Source organism: Lactuca virosa, chromosome 7 (genome assembly GCF_052849685.1).
Source record: "Lactuca virosa cultivar CGN04683 chromosome 7, Lactuca_virosa_CGN04683_v6, whole genome shotgun sequence".
Lineage (NCBI taxonomy): Eukaryota > Viridiplantae > Streptophyta > Magnoliopsida > Asterales > Asteraceae > Lactuca > Lactuca virosa.
Window position 1 is genome coordinate 202,076,328 of NC_136432.1, and position 14,460 is coordinate 202,090,787.

Here is a 14,460-nt window from a genome sequence, read left to right on the forward strand (position 1 = left end):
ATACCATCTTTCATCTCTCATCGTTCATCTACCCATGTTTTACCCAACATATTCGTAGATATAAAATACATATACAGTTTAAATCATTTAAAACATGTATAAAATCGTTCATCCAACATAGAAAGCAAGCATTCAAATAATATGCACACATAGCACGTAATTTATATAAAATACTTCATATATATGTGTACGATGAAAGTAACTATTCACTCACTTGTTAAAGTGATGATTCCAAACTCGGGCAGCGCTTCACTTTTAACGATTCTATTTTCCTTCGACGAAACCTAGCATTATTATCGCTAAATTTTAGTCTAATATTTATCGTGACTAATTATTAGTCTTAGCATTATTATTATTATATAAGCGTTTAAACAATATTTTCCAACCACTATGTACAGACAGGGGCCAGACATAAAACACCGTAGGGCAGGACCGTTTTGGCATATAGCACTTCTGAAATCCAACAAGCCTATACGACCCTTTAAACCAGATTCCATGTACCGTGTGTAGTTAAAAAGATATTATAACGACACTTATATAACCCATAATAATAGCTCAAATAGTTATTATAAGGTCGTAATAACGTTACTATATTTAAATAAAACCTATATTAAAAATTAGGTAGGCGTATCTTACCTACGAGGGGGTTTGGCTAGAAGTCGGGTCAGGAATTCCGAGCCGAAAGCTTTTCTTCTCGGAGCCGTCGAGCGCTCCGGGGCTTTCTTCTAGCGCTAGGGGAGTTTTGGGAGGTTTAGAGAGAGATTAGAGAGAAGAAAGAATGGGAAAGGTGTGAAGAAAATGAGGGTGAGAGAGGTTCTATTTATAGGGTGAAATATGGCTGAACTTGGTGCCACATGTTACCATCTGGTGGCAAGACTTGGGGAGAAAGCAATGGCCAAGATTGTGTCACGTCACCCTTTTTGCAGCAGCACCCTGCCGACTTCTAAACCCCGTAACTTTCGCATACGAGCTCCGTTTTCGACGTTGTTTCTATCCACGCGTAGGTAAAAATAAGATCTACAACTTTCATTTTGACTCCGTCGTCTAACTCTCGACCAATCTTAAATTTAACAGTACAAGGAGATTATACTGTTAAATGTCCGCGTAAAATTCATAACTTCTAGATACGGACTCCGTTTTCGTCTGTCTTTTTACCGTTGAGTTCCTATTAATGAGATCTTCAATTCTCATTTAGGTCGCGTAGGCCAAAAACCGCTAGATCTAAAAATCGAGTTTCGGGCCGTGCAATGCTATGCCAAATCTTAGAAAATTCATAACTTCATCATACGAAGTCAGATTTGGGCGTTCTTTTTTTCTATGTTCTCAGTTTAACGTATACTACAAATTTTGCTTAGATTTCTAAGGCTAAAAAGTCCTCCATCAAAAATTCACTATTTACATCTCCCGGTGCCATGCCGGTTTTGCCGAAAAACTTTGACGGGCCATAACTTCTTCGTTATAACTCGGATTTCGGCCTTCTTTATATGTACGGAACCCTTGTAACATATACTACCATTTGGTTAAGATTACTCCTTCTAAATAATATTCCATAAAAACTCATTTTTGATGCTTATTGTCTCTAAATTGACTAGCCCGGATCTACGGGCGTTACAGTCGCATACCAACTCAAGTTGCCTCAAGAGTTAAGTAATGTACACGATGTTTTTCACGTATCAAATCTAAAAAGATGTCTATCCGATGTCACTCTTTTTATACCTCTCGAAGAGATACAAGCCAATACGAAACTCAACTTTGTAGAAGAACCTGTCGAGATCATGGATCGAGAAGTCAAACAATTAAAGCAAAGTCGTATTCCCATAGTGAAAGTTCGATGGAACTCTTTACGAGGACCTGAATTTACTTGGGAACGTGAAGATCAGATGAAAGAAAAATACCCTTAACTATTTGACAAAACTCCATCCATAAGATAAATTTCGGGACGAAATTGTTCTAACGGGGGGAGAATGTAACACTAGTCAAAATAGGTCAATAACAATCACATGTGATTATGCCAATCATGTAATGTGATTTTGTTAAAATATTAATGTGATAAACATGCTATGTTGTTCATGATAAATTCTAATACAAATATGAACTTTCTTTATGATGCAACTCAAAGTATATGTCCATACGATTCCAAAAATATAGAGAACGTCTGAATCTGACTTCGCATGAAGAAGTTATGATAAACCGAACACTATAAATCTCTATAATAAGAGGAATTTAAAATAGAATTAGAATTAGCTATTGGAGTCTAAAAGAGAGTTGTAGTACTCATAAATACCTACGCGTGGATATACAGAACGTCAAAAACAGAGTTCGTATGCGAAAGTTACGACCTTCCGAAGATACAACTGTCAGAAACCCTAATCCAACTGAACTCACGACGTGAGCATAGAAACTCACGACGTGAGGAGTCAAATTGCCACATTTCGGATCAAGAGTTCGTATGCGAAAGTTACGACCTTCCGAAGACATCTTGCTTGCTTCTCCTTTGGGCATCGTATCTGCCAATAACTTCCACCAGCTCAAGACTCCGGTCTTCAGCTGTCTGGCCGCAAAGACGGTTTTCTGCTTGTTGCTATAGTCGCAGCTCTCAAACACCATCTCCATTTCAGAGATCCAGTCCATAATCTATACAGGCTTCGGGCATCCTGAGAGACTCGGTGGTTTTTCACTCAAGAAGTTCTTATACATTCGCCCATCCTTGTCATTTCCCCTCTCTGGGCCATTTCTTCGTTCTCCTTTAGTCCTAGCTTGACTCACATGGCGGGTGTAGTTCCCTTCCTCCGATTGCTCGGGGACCAGTTCAGGTTGTACGATCGGTATTGTAGCTTCCTCTCAGTTCTGTTGAAGTAAGCGTCTGGTCTCCTCCATTTGACGATCCAACATCATTTGGATCATCGCTTGTACTCCGGCCATAGTGATTGGCTCAGGAGCGGCTACCACAACAGGTATTTGCTCAATTACTGGGGGTTGATTTCTGTTTCCGTTCGCGTTACCAGCTCCGCTTCGGGTTCTTGCCATTTTGATCTTATTCACCAAATTAGGCATTTGGTGTGAAATGACGAGAATTAAGATAGGAAAGATTTTATTTACGATCGACGTGTAAACCTCCCCATCACTCCAAAAATTTACATGCCAGTTCTAATACCGTATTTAAACGTTTAGAAATCTGAACACATAAAGTTTCCAGATCCGGTCAGCAACAGACCATAGATCCGATCATACATTTAGCATCATAAAGCATCATAAATCATTTAGCACATAAAAGCATGTTAGGCATTTTCGCCAAATTGGCTAGTGATTGTGTCTATTCAGGTATATTACCTAAATTTTATTAGACACACTCCTCACGATCATCACTTAGCATTTTAAGTTTAAGTCTAGAAATAAATCCATATTCCTAGTTCGCTTAAACTAATGCTCTGATACCAACTGTGACATCCCCATTTTTCACGGCCAGAAAAGACCGATTTTGTTTATGCTTTATAAAAATCAGAGTACCTCTTTTAATAAAAACGTTGCGGAATTTGTTCCTAGAAAAACATGATAAATACGTTATCAAAGCATTTCCGAAGAAATGTATTTTTATCCATTTTAAAATATTTGGGATGTCATCGTCAATACAAAAACATAAGCATAAACAGATCTTACATTCATTTACACTAGTGATCTACATCTCTTTTAAATCCCTCAAGTGTAAAGTAGCTTTATATCGACACATGTGATACAAATAAGCTTGAGTGGGTCAGGTTGGGAAACCTGGTGAGTACATAGGGTTTTCAACCCACAATAATTTAATTATTATGTTTAAACATCAAACAATCAACCCAATTACCCATCCCCATTATCTTCCTTACTCTTAAGGATCTACCCTAAGAATCATCTATCCTGCATTCGTTCATTTCGAAGCCCATTGCTTCCAGGGTTTATATGATAGGCACTAAGTCCATAGCTCTTAAAACTCTGTTGAACTATGAAGCGCCATTTTAGATAAGTGATTATATAATCCTCTGTTCTCAAGATATCAGTCGGACAAATACATGGAACAACGTCGTACTTATTGCCCAGCAGTTTGTTTCACGATTTCCGATTTGTTTGACATAGAACTCAATTGAACACATCAACTTAGTTCTGACCGGGCCCGGTACATAAGTCAAAACAAAATCATCGAGGGGCCCAAATATCAGCTTCTAATCCAAGAAGGAACAGATAAACTTCGACTCATATGTTTATTCTACTACTCATTGAATTATACACAAGAGCACGTTTTGTAACATCGAGTTACCAATGCGTTTTCGTACAATCAATGCATAACCAACTCATAAGTAACAAATCATATATCTAGGTTTGAAGACTTATATGATATTACCGTCTCACGATCACTCGAGATAAATTCCATGAAGTGATTCCAGTGAGCATGGGTTGAGTCCAATGCTTAGAACTTATGAGCACTCATGAGTGTTGTAGCCACGTCCAACAACTTAGACCTATGCAACCAATCATGACAGTCTTGATTCATACCTACTTCCGACATATGACCGACTGTGGAGGTTCGAATAATATGATATACCAAACATAATTATTCTGGAAGTCAAAACATGCAAAAGAAATATAGTAAACGATCGACAAGAGATAGCAACACTTTACTCATAAATAAAACACCTTTTATTCATCACCTAATGTCAATTACACTTTACAAATTTCAAGGTTATCTAACTACTAAATCTAATATCATCCTTCAGCCCTATGCTCCGAGCATGCTGGAGATGCTTAACCCGAGTCAGTCCCTTCGTGAGGGGATCTGCTGGATTCTCATCCGATGATACCCTCTTTGCCACGAGGAGTCCTTCTTCTATTCGATGTCTGATGAAATGGTATTTTCTGTCGATGTGTCTGGATCTCCCGTGATCCCTTGGTTCCTTGGCTAAGGCAACTGCACTTTCACTATCACAGAAAATTTCCATTGGCTCTTTAATAGCTGGTACAACTCCAAGGTCTCCAATGAAGTTCTTCAGCCATATCGCCTCCTTTGCTGCCTCGCTAGCTGCTATATACTCTGATTCGCAAGTTGAATCAGCCACTGTCTCTTGCTTGGAACTCTTCCAAGAAATTGCTCCTCCGTTTAACGTAAAGACCCAGCCTGACTGAGAGCGGAAATTATCCCTATCAGTCTGAAAGCTAGCATCACTATACCCTACAACTCTCAAGTCTTCACTCCCACCGAGGGTAAGGACCCAGTCCTTAGTCCTCCGTAGGTACTCTGACTAAGTCCAATTAGTCTTTTACTCCGGTCTCTCAAGATCCTTATCCCTAGAATATAGGCAGCTTCTCCTAGGTCCTTCATAGAGAAACACTTCCCAAGCCAGGACTTAACTTCCTGCAGAGTTGGGATGTCATTTCCTATGAGTAGTATGTCATCCACATACAATACCAAAAAGCTAACTATACTCCCACTAGCCTTGACATATACACAAGATTCATCTTCACTCCTAGAAAAGCCAAATTCCTTGACTTTCTCATCAAAGCAAAGATTCCATCTGCGAGGTGCTTGCTTTAACCCATAAATGGATTTCTCAAGCTTACACACTCTATTAGGGTACTCTGTGTTGACAAAACCCTCTGGCTGACTCATGTAAACATCCTCAGCCAACTTTCCATTTAGGAAAGCGGTTTTGACATCCATTTGCCATATTTCATAGTCATGAAATGCGGCTATGGCTAACAGAACCCTAATAGACTTAATATTGGCCACTGGAGAAAAGGTCTCATCATAATCAACTCCCAGAGTTTGTGAGAAACCCTTTGCAACCAGTCGTGCCTTATAAGTGTATACATTACCATCCATGTCGGTCTTCTTCTTGAAGATCCATTTGCACCCTATAGTCTTACGACCTGGTACATTCTCAACCAAGTTCCAAACTTGATTGTCATACATGGACTGTATCTCGCTGTCCATTGCCTCTTTCCACTTGGCTGACTCAGGGCCTGCCATGGCTTTCGCGTAACTGTTAGGTTCATCCAGACCTATCAGTGTCTCATCACTGATAAGTGTATCACCTTCCACAGTAATATGGAATCCATAGTAATGCTCAGGTGCATTCCTAACCCTTGTGGAACGCCTCAGAGGTACAGACTTGTCAATTGGCTCAACATGAGTTTCCTCCTCAAGTTGAGTGCTAGGGTTTGAAGTTCCTTCACCACTTGACTCTTGAATTTCTTCAAGGTCAACTTACCTCCCACTGTCTCCTTGGCTTATGAACTCTCTCTCTCGAAAGAAAGCCCTCCTAGCTACAAAGACCACATTCTCACTAGGTCTGTAGAAGAGGTAACCAAAGGATTTCTGTGGGTAGCCGATGAAAATACACCTCTCACTTCGAGGTTCGAGCTTATCATGAGTCTCGCGTCTCACGAAAGCCTCGCAACCCCAAATCTTAATGTGGTCTAGTTTGGGTACTTTACCAGTCCACATCTCATGAGGAGTTTTGGCAACTTTCTTTGTGGGAACTAGATTAAGGATATGGGCGGCAGTCTCTAAGGCATACCCCCAAAATGAGATTGGTAGCGAAGCTCGACTCATCATGGAACGAACCATATCCAACAAGGTTCGATTACGCCTCTCAACTACACCATTCAACTGCGGTGTCCTGGGAGGTGTCAATTGTGAGACAATCCCACATTCCCTAAGATAGTCGAGGAACTCTGAACTAAGATACTCACCACCTCGATCGGATCGAAGCATCTTAATGTTCCTGCCCAATTGATTCTCGACTTCCTGTTTAAACTCTTTAAACCTCTCAAAAGTCTCTGACTTATGCTTGATTAAGTAGACATATCCATATCTACTGTAATCATCAGTAAAAGTCAAATAATAACGATTAGCATCCCTTGTGGCATGTTTGAAGGGCCCACACACATCCGTGTGTATAAGATCCAACAAACCTTCACCCCTCTCACAAGAACCTGTGAAGGGTGACTTTGTCATATTTCCAAGTAAGCATGATTCGCAACTATCATATGACTTTAGGTCAAATGACTCCAATACTCCATCCTTTTGGAGTTGGCCTATGCGTTTCTTGCTTATATGTCCAAGACGACAATGCCATAATGATGCTTTATCCAAGTTATTATCATTAACAGAATCAATACACAATACATTATTTCCTAAGTTATCAACCACAGATACAGTTTCATACACACCATCACAAGGTAATGCTTTAAAATAAAGAACATTATTAAAGAAAGCATTAATCGAACCAACTTCATTATCGAATGAAAAGGTGAAACCTTGTTTATACAATGCATGAAAGGAAATAATATTTCTTGCCATTTCTGGCGAGTAACAACATTTATTCAAATCTAAACTAAACTCACTACTTAGCGATAAAGTATAAACTCCAATCTTGGTGACAGGTAAAGCTTTCCTATTCCCCATGATTAAGTTTATTCTTCCATGCTCCACATTCTCACTTCTTCTTAGTCCCTGCAAATCAGAACAGATATGAATACCACAACCGGTATCAAGGACCCAAGAGTTAGAATGGGGTGAGTTATTAGATAAGATAGTGTAAATACCTGCATGGTTGGGTTTAACTTTCCCATCCTTCACATCTTGCTGGTACTTTGGGTAGTTCCGCTTCCAATGTGACTTTTCATGGCAATAGAAGCATTCAGCCTCTTTAGGGTCAGAAGAAGGAGTGACAAAACCTTTCTTGGTTCCACTTGAAGAAGAGCCATCAAGGGTCCTAGCCTTGGTACCCTTCGAAAAGCTCTTCCTCTTCTTCACTCTACCTTTCCCGATTGCCAAAACCGGGGCGGAGTTTGGAGTAGGAGTGTTAACAACCGACTTACCCTTAAGACCTGTTTCTGCGGTCTTGAGGAGTCCCTGAAGTTTGCTGAGTGTGACCTCTTCCTTATTCATGTGATATGTCATGCGGAATTGATCATAGCACGATGATAAGGAGTGCAAAATGACATCTATTGCAAGCTCCTCAGGGAAGTTCACATTAAGCTTCAGCAACCGATCCACATACCTTTGCATTTTCTGCATGTGGCTCGTGACGGATTCCCCGTCCTTCATCATGGTTGTTATGATAGAGCATATGATTTCATACCTCTCTTGTCGTGCACTTTGATGGTATCTTTCCATCAGATCTTGGTGCATTTCAAAAGGGTAGAAGTCCTCATAGGACTTTTGGAGTTCCGCTGTCATGGTGGCCAACATGATGCATGCCACTTTTGTAGCATCCCTTTCATGTGCCCGAAAGTCAGCGATCTCCTGGGGAGTTGCAGTGGTCTCATCAATCTCCTTAAGCTCCTTGTCAAGGACATATTCTTTGTCCTCATAGCGGGTAATCATCCTGATGTTTCTGATCCATTCATTGAAATTGGATCCATCAAAAGTGACTTTCCCACACAAGTTCATAAGGGTAAAGGAGCCATTAGGATTAGAGCCAGAAGCAGCATTGTTTGAAGACATTTGAAAGAAGAGGACAAGATTAGTTTAGATATTAAGAGATTCCTTAATAAAACACCCAAATGTAATATGAAGGCTAGGATCCAATCACAATATATTATAACTTAGAAGAGGTATGCCGTAATCCAAGCTATAACATATTTGAAAGGTAGGTGAATGACGATTCACCAATTTCCACCATGAAAAACGAAATATAAATATTAGGTTTTTAATTGGTTCTTAGAAATTCCTAGATTCTTTTGAGATTCAAAGAACTTTTCAAAGGCATGTTTCAATCTCGAGTGTGCCCTCCACGTTTTGTGACTGGGATACCGAGGATCACAAAACGAGGTGTGAAGTAACCATGCAAATCACTTGGTACCCTCAAGGTTTATCACTCAATCAATGTGCCGGTAAACCACACACGCTCCACCGATGCTATGGTAAACCTTAAGTCACCCTTTACCTACCTTGTTAAGTCCAAGTTAGTGTGCCGGTTAACCACACACGCTCCACCAACGACTTAAACAAAGTGTAAAGTGTAATTTCATGGATTAGCACCTTATTCACATTTTCCTAAAGTAACTAAGATTGGGAATTTAATAAAAGCATTTAGTTACTTTATAATATTCATCATACTTTTAATGAGAATTTATAAGTCCTTGTCTTACCCGTTCGGCTAACGACCCTCCACCGATCAAGGAAGCGGTGGGTGAGAGTGGACACCCATTAAGTTGCCATTTTATAGGCAACAACCTTATACCCCCCTTATAGACCGGCTTCGTGAATGAGGCGTACTAGCGGTAAGACGACTTGTTGTTATACATATATATATTAGTAACTTATAATATTATAAAGTATAAGGGTTGAATTTTAACTTTTAAAATTCTAAGGGTTGGAACTAAAGTTTTAATCAAGACTTTACATGTTCCAAAACTTGAGGGCAAGTTTTGTAAACTTCCAAAACTTTTCATTTCTTATAACTTATGAATTAATTGAGTAATAAAAATGAAGACTCTTCATTTTTATAACTCTTGTGTTCTTTTAATGGCTTTAATAAAAGTGAGACTTTTGGTTTTCCATAACTTGAGGACAAGTTATGGACTCCATTAAAACACATTATGATCATGAATTAAACTACCATGAAGGTTACAAACAATTCCTATGATCATCTAATCTTCGTAAGTTCAAGAACATGAATATGAACACTTTCAAGAATCAAAAATTACACTTAAAAAAAAAACTTGTAATTTAACGATTTTTTTTTTCAAGCTGTTTGCACACACAAAAAAAAACAACAAACAAACCTAGGCTCTGATACCACTGATGGGTTTTGAGCACTCTAACACTTCCTAAGTGTACATGCAACACTAATAACCTTGGATCTATGTTTGTGTAATAATCATGCAAAGTTGAATTCCAAGGTTATATTCCTATCTAGCATACATGTGGAACATTTTTAACTTGAATGAAAGATAGAATAACTTACCTTGTTGTTGATTATGATCCTTGAAACCTTGTAAGCCTAGCACCCCAAGTGTGATGCCTCAAATGCTTCACACAACACCAAATGCAAAGGAGTAAACTTTGAGAGAATCTTACACTTGCAAAATCGGCTCTAGCCCTCTTGTTTCTTATGTGTAGCCTATTTTGGTGGATAATGAGTTTCTTATATAGTGTTGACACATCTAGGGTTACACCATGTAAACCCTAATGTGTCATGACTCTTCATTTCCATGACCCATGGGTTTGTAACTCCAATGGAGCATCCATGGAGCATCCTATGGGTAGAACCCAACTTGATAATCCATGGAGCCTCTTAGCCCACTATATAAGATATGGAAGATTTACATAATCTACCCATATATTTAATTAGTTATCTTTTGATCACTTAATTAATTCTAAATTAATTCTTGATCAAACTAATTAAATAATATTATTAATATATTAGAACTTATAATATATTAATAAACCATAAGTGTTATTTCTCTCATTTTAGTTTATCCAATTGCATGGTGCCATGCAACCCAAATGGACCATGCCGGGTCGGGTCAAGTACATACCAGAAATAGTTATGGACTTAGACACCTTATCCAACAACTTCTCCATCGCATATTCCGAAGTGCTTCTTCTTACACTTTTCACACCACTTGGCTCCATAACTTTGGTTATCTGGGTTAGACTTCTGGAAGTTTCCTTTCTTATCAGGTCTTGAGGATTATTCAAGCTTCCTCTTCTTGCCAACTTCAGCTTTTTCCAGACCCTTTTCCCTTCTTTGGGTCTCAACATTCTTGGCTGCCCAGATGGCGAGTTTCAAAGTGGTTTCTTGCTTGACCATTGGACCAAATTCCGCTGGTAATCCATGGGCGAACTTGTTGACCTTGGAGAGTTCAGTTGGAACTAAGTAAGGAACAAGCTTCATTTTCTCCGTAAAACTTGCAGCGTACTCGGTAACGCTCATTCTTCCTTTCTTTAGGTTCTGAAACTCGTTGTTGATCTCTAGTAGATCATGCTCAGAACATTACTGCATTTTTAGTTGCACTAGGAAATCTTCCCAAGACATCTTGCTTGCTTCTCCTTTGGGCATCGTATCTGCCAATAACTTCCACCAGCTCAAGACTCCGGTCTTCAGCTGTCTGGCCGCAAAGACGGTTTTCTGCTTGTTGCTATAGTCGCAGCTCTCAAACACCATCTCCATTTCAGAGATCCAGTCCATAATCTATACAGGCTTCGGGCATCCTGAGAGACTCGGTGGTTTTTCACTCAAGAAGTTCTTATACATTCGCCCATCCTTGTCATTTCCCCTCTCTGGGCCATTTCTTCGTTCTCCTTTAGTCCTAGCTTGACTCACATGGCGGGTGTAGTTCCCTTCCTCCGATTGCTCGGGGACCAGTTCAGGTTGTACGATCGGTATTGTAGCTTCCTCTCAGTTCTGTTGAAGTAAGCGTCTGGTCTCCTCCATTTGACGATCCAACATCATTTGGATCATCGCTTGTACTCCAGCCATAGTGATTAGCTCAGGAGCGGCTACCACAACATGTATTTGCTCAATTACTGGGGGTTGATTTCTGTTTCCGTTCGCATTACCAGCTCCGCTTCGGGTTCTTGCCATTTCGATCTTATTCACCAAATTAGGCATTTGGTGTGAAATGACGAGAATTAAGATAGGAAAGATTTTATTTACGATCGACGTGTAAACCTCCCCATCACTCCAAAAATTTACATGCCAGTTCTAATACCGTATTTAAACGTTTAGAAATCTGAACACATAAAGTTTCCAGATCCGGTCAGCAACAGACCATAGATCCGATCATACATTTAGCATCATAAAGCATCATAAATCATTTAGCACATAAAAGCATGTTAGGCATTTTCGCCAAATTGGCTAGTGATTGTGTCTATTCAGGTATATTACCTAAATTTTATTAGACACACTCCTCACGATCATCACTTAGCATTTTAAGTTTAAGTCTAGAAATAAATCCATATTCCTAGTTCGCTTAAACTAATGCTCTGATACCAACTGTGACATCCCCATTTTTCACGGCCAGAAAAGACCGATTTTGTTTATGCTTTATAAAAATCAGAGTACCTCTTTTAATAAAAACGTTGCGGAATTTGTTCCTAGAAAAACATGATAAATACGTTATCAAAGCATTTCCGAAGAAATGTATTTTTATCCATTTTAAAACATTTGGGATGTCATCGTCAATACAAAAACATAAGCATAAACAGATCTTACATTCATTTACACTAGTGATCTACATCTCTTTTAAATCCCTCAAGTGTAAAGTAGCTTTATATCGACACATGTGATACAAATAAGCTTGAGTGGGTCAGGTTGGGAAACCTGGTGAGTACATAGGGTTTTCAACCCACAATAATTTAATTATTATGTTTAAACATCAAACAATCAACCCAATTACCCATCCCCATTATCTTCCTTACTCTTAAGGATCTACCCTAAGAATCATCTATCCTGCATTCGTTCATTTCGAAGCCCATTGCTTCCAGGGTTTATATGATAGGCACTAAGTCCATAGCTGCCAATGCTTGTTCGTAAACCACTAATTCCATAGCTGCTAAAGTTCATTCATCAGGTACTAAATCCATAGCTACCAGTGTTCAGCTAATAGGTACTAAATCCATAGCTACCAACGTTTATTTAACAGGTACTAAGTCCATAGCTACCAACGTTTATCTAACAGGTACTAAGTCCATAGCTACCAACGTTTCTCTAACAGGTACTAAGTCCATAGCTACCAGTGTTTATCTAATAGGCACTAAGTCCATAGCTGTCGATGTTATTTATTAGGCACTAAGTCTATAGCTGCCAATGTTTACTCATACCATCTTTCATCTCTCATCGTTCATCTACCCATGTTTTACCCAACATATTCGTAGATATAAAATACATATACAGTTTAAATCATTTAAAACATGTATAAAATCGTTCATCCAACATAGAAAGCAAGCATTCAAATAATATGCACACATAGCACGTAATTTATATAAAATACTTCATATATATGTGTACGATGAAAGTAACTATTCACTCACTTGTTAAAGTGATGATTCCAAACTCGGGCAGCGCTTCACTTTTAACGATTCTATTTTCCTTCGACGAAACCTAGCATTATTATCGCTAAATTTTAGTCTAATATTTACCGTGACTAATTATTAGTCTTAGCATTATTATTATTATATAAGCGTTTAAACAATATTTTCCAACCACTATGTACAGACAGGGGCCAGACATAAAACACCGTAGGGCAGGACCGTTTTGGCATATAGCACTTCTGAAATCCAACAAGCCTATACGACCCTTTAAACCAGATTCCATGTACCGTGTGTAGTTAAAAAGATATTATAACGACACTTATATAACCCATAATAATAGCTCAAATAGTTATTATAAGGTCGTAATAACGTTACTATATTTAAATAAAACCTATATTAAAAATTAGGTAGGCGTATCTTACCTACGAGGGGGTTTGGCTAGAAGTCGGGTCAGGAATTCCGAGCCGAAAGCTTTTCTTCTCGGAGCCGTCGAGCGCTCCGGGGCTTTCTTCTAGCGCTAGGGGAGTTTTGGGAGGTTTAGAGAGAGATTAGAGAGAAGAAAGAATGGGAAAGGTGTGAAGAAAATGAGGGTGAGAGAGGTTCTATTTATAGGGTGAAATATGGCTGAACTTGGTGCCACATGTTACCATCTGGTGGCAAGACTTGGGGAGAAAGCAATGGCCAAGATTGTGTCACGTCACCCTTTTTGCAGCAGCACCCTGCCGACTTCTAAACCCCGTAACTTTCGCATACGAGCTCCGTTTTCGACGTTGTTTCTATCCACGCGTAGGTAAAAATAAGATCTACAACTTTCATTTTGACTCCGTCGTCTAACTCTCGACCAATCTTAAATTTAACAGTACAAGGAGATTATACTGTTAAATGTCCGCGTAAAATTCATAACTTCTAGATACGGACTCCGTTTTCGTCTGTCTTTTTACCGTTGAGTTCCTATTAATGAGATCTTCAATTCTCATTTAGGTCGCGTAGGCCAAAAACCGCTAGATCTAAAAATCGAGTTTCGGGCCGTGCAATGCTATGCCAAATCTTAGAAAATTCATAACTTCATCATACGAAGTCAGATTTGGGCGTTCTTTTTTTCTATGTTCTCAGTTTAACGTATACTACAAATTTTGCTTAGATTTCTAAGGCTAAAAAGTCCTCCATCAAAAATTCACTATTTACATCTCCCGGTGCCATGCCGGTTTTGCCGAAAAACTTTGACGGGCCATAACTTCTTCGTTATAACTCGGATTTCGGCCTTCTTTATATGTACGGAACCCTTGTAACATATACTACCATTTGGTTAAGATTACTCCTTCTAAATAATATTCCATAAAAACTCATTTTTGATGCTTATTGTCTCTAAATTGACTAGCCCGGATCTACGGGCGTTACAGTCGCATACCAACTCAAGTTGCCTCAAGAGTTAAGTAATGTAC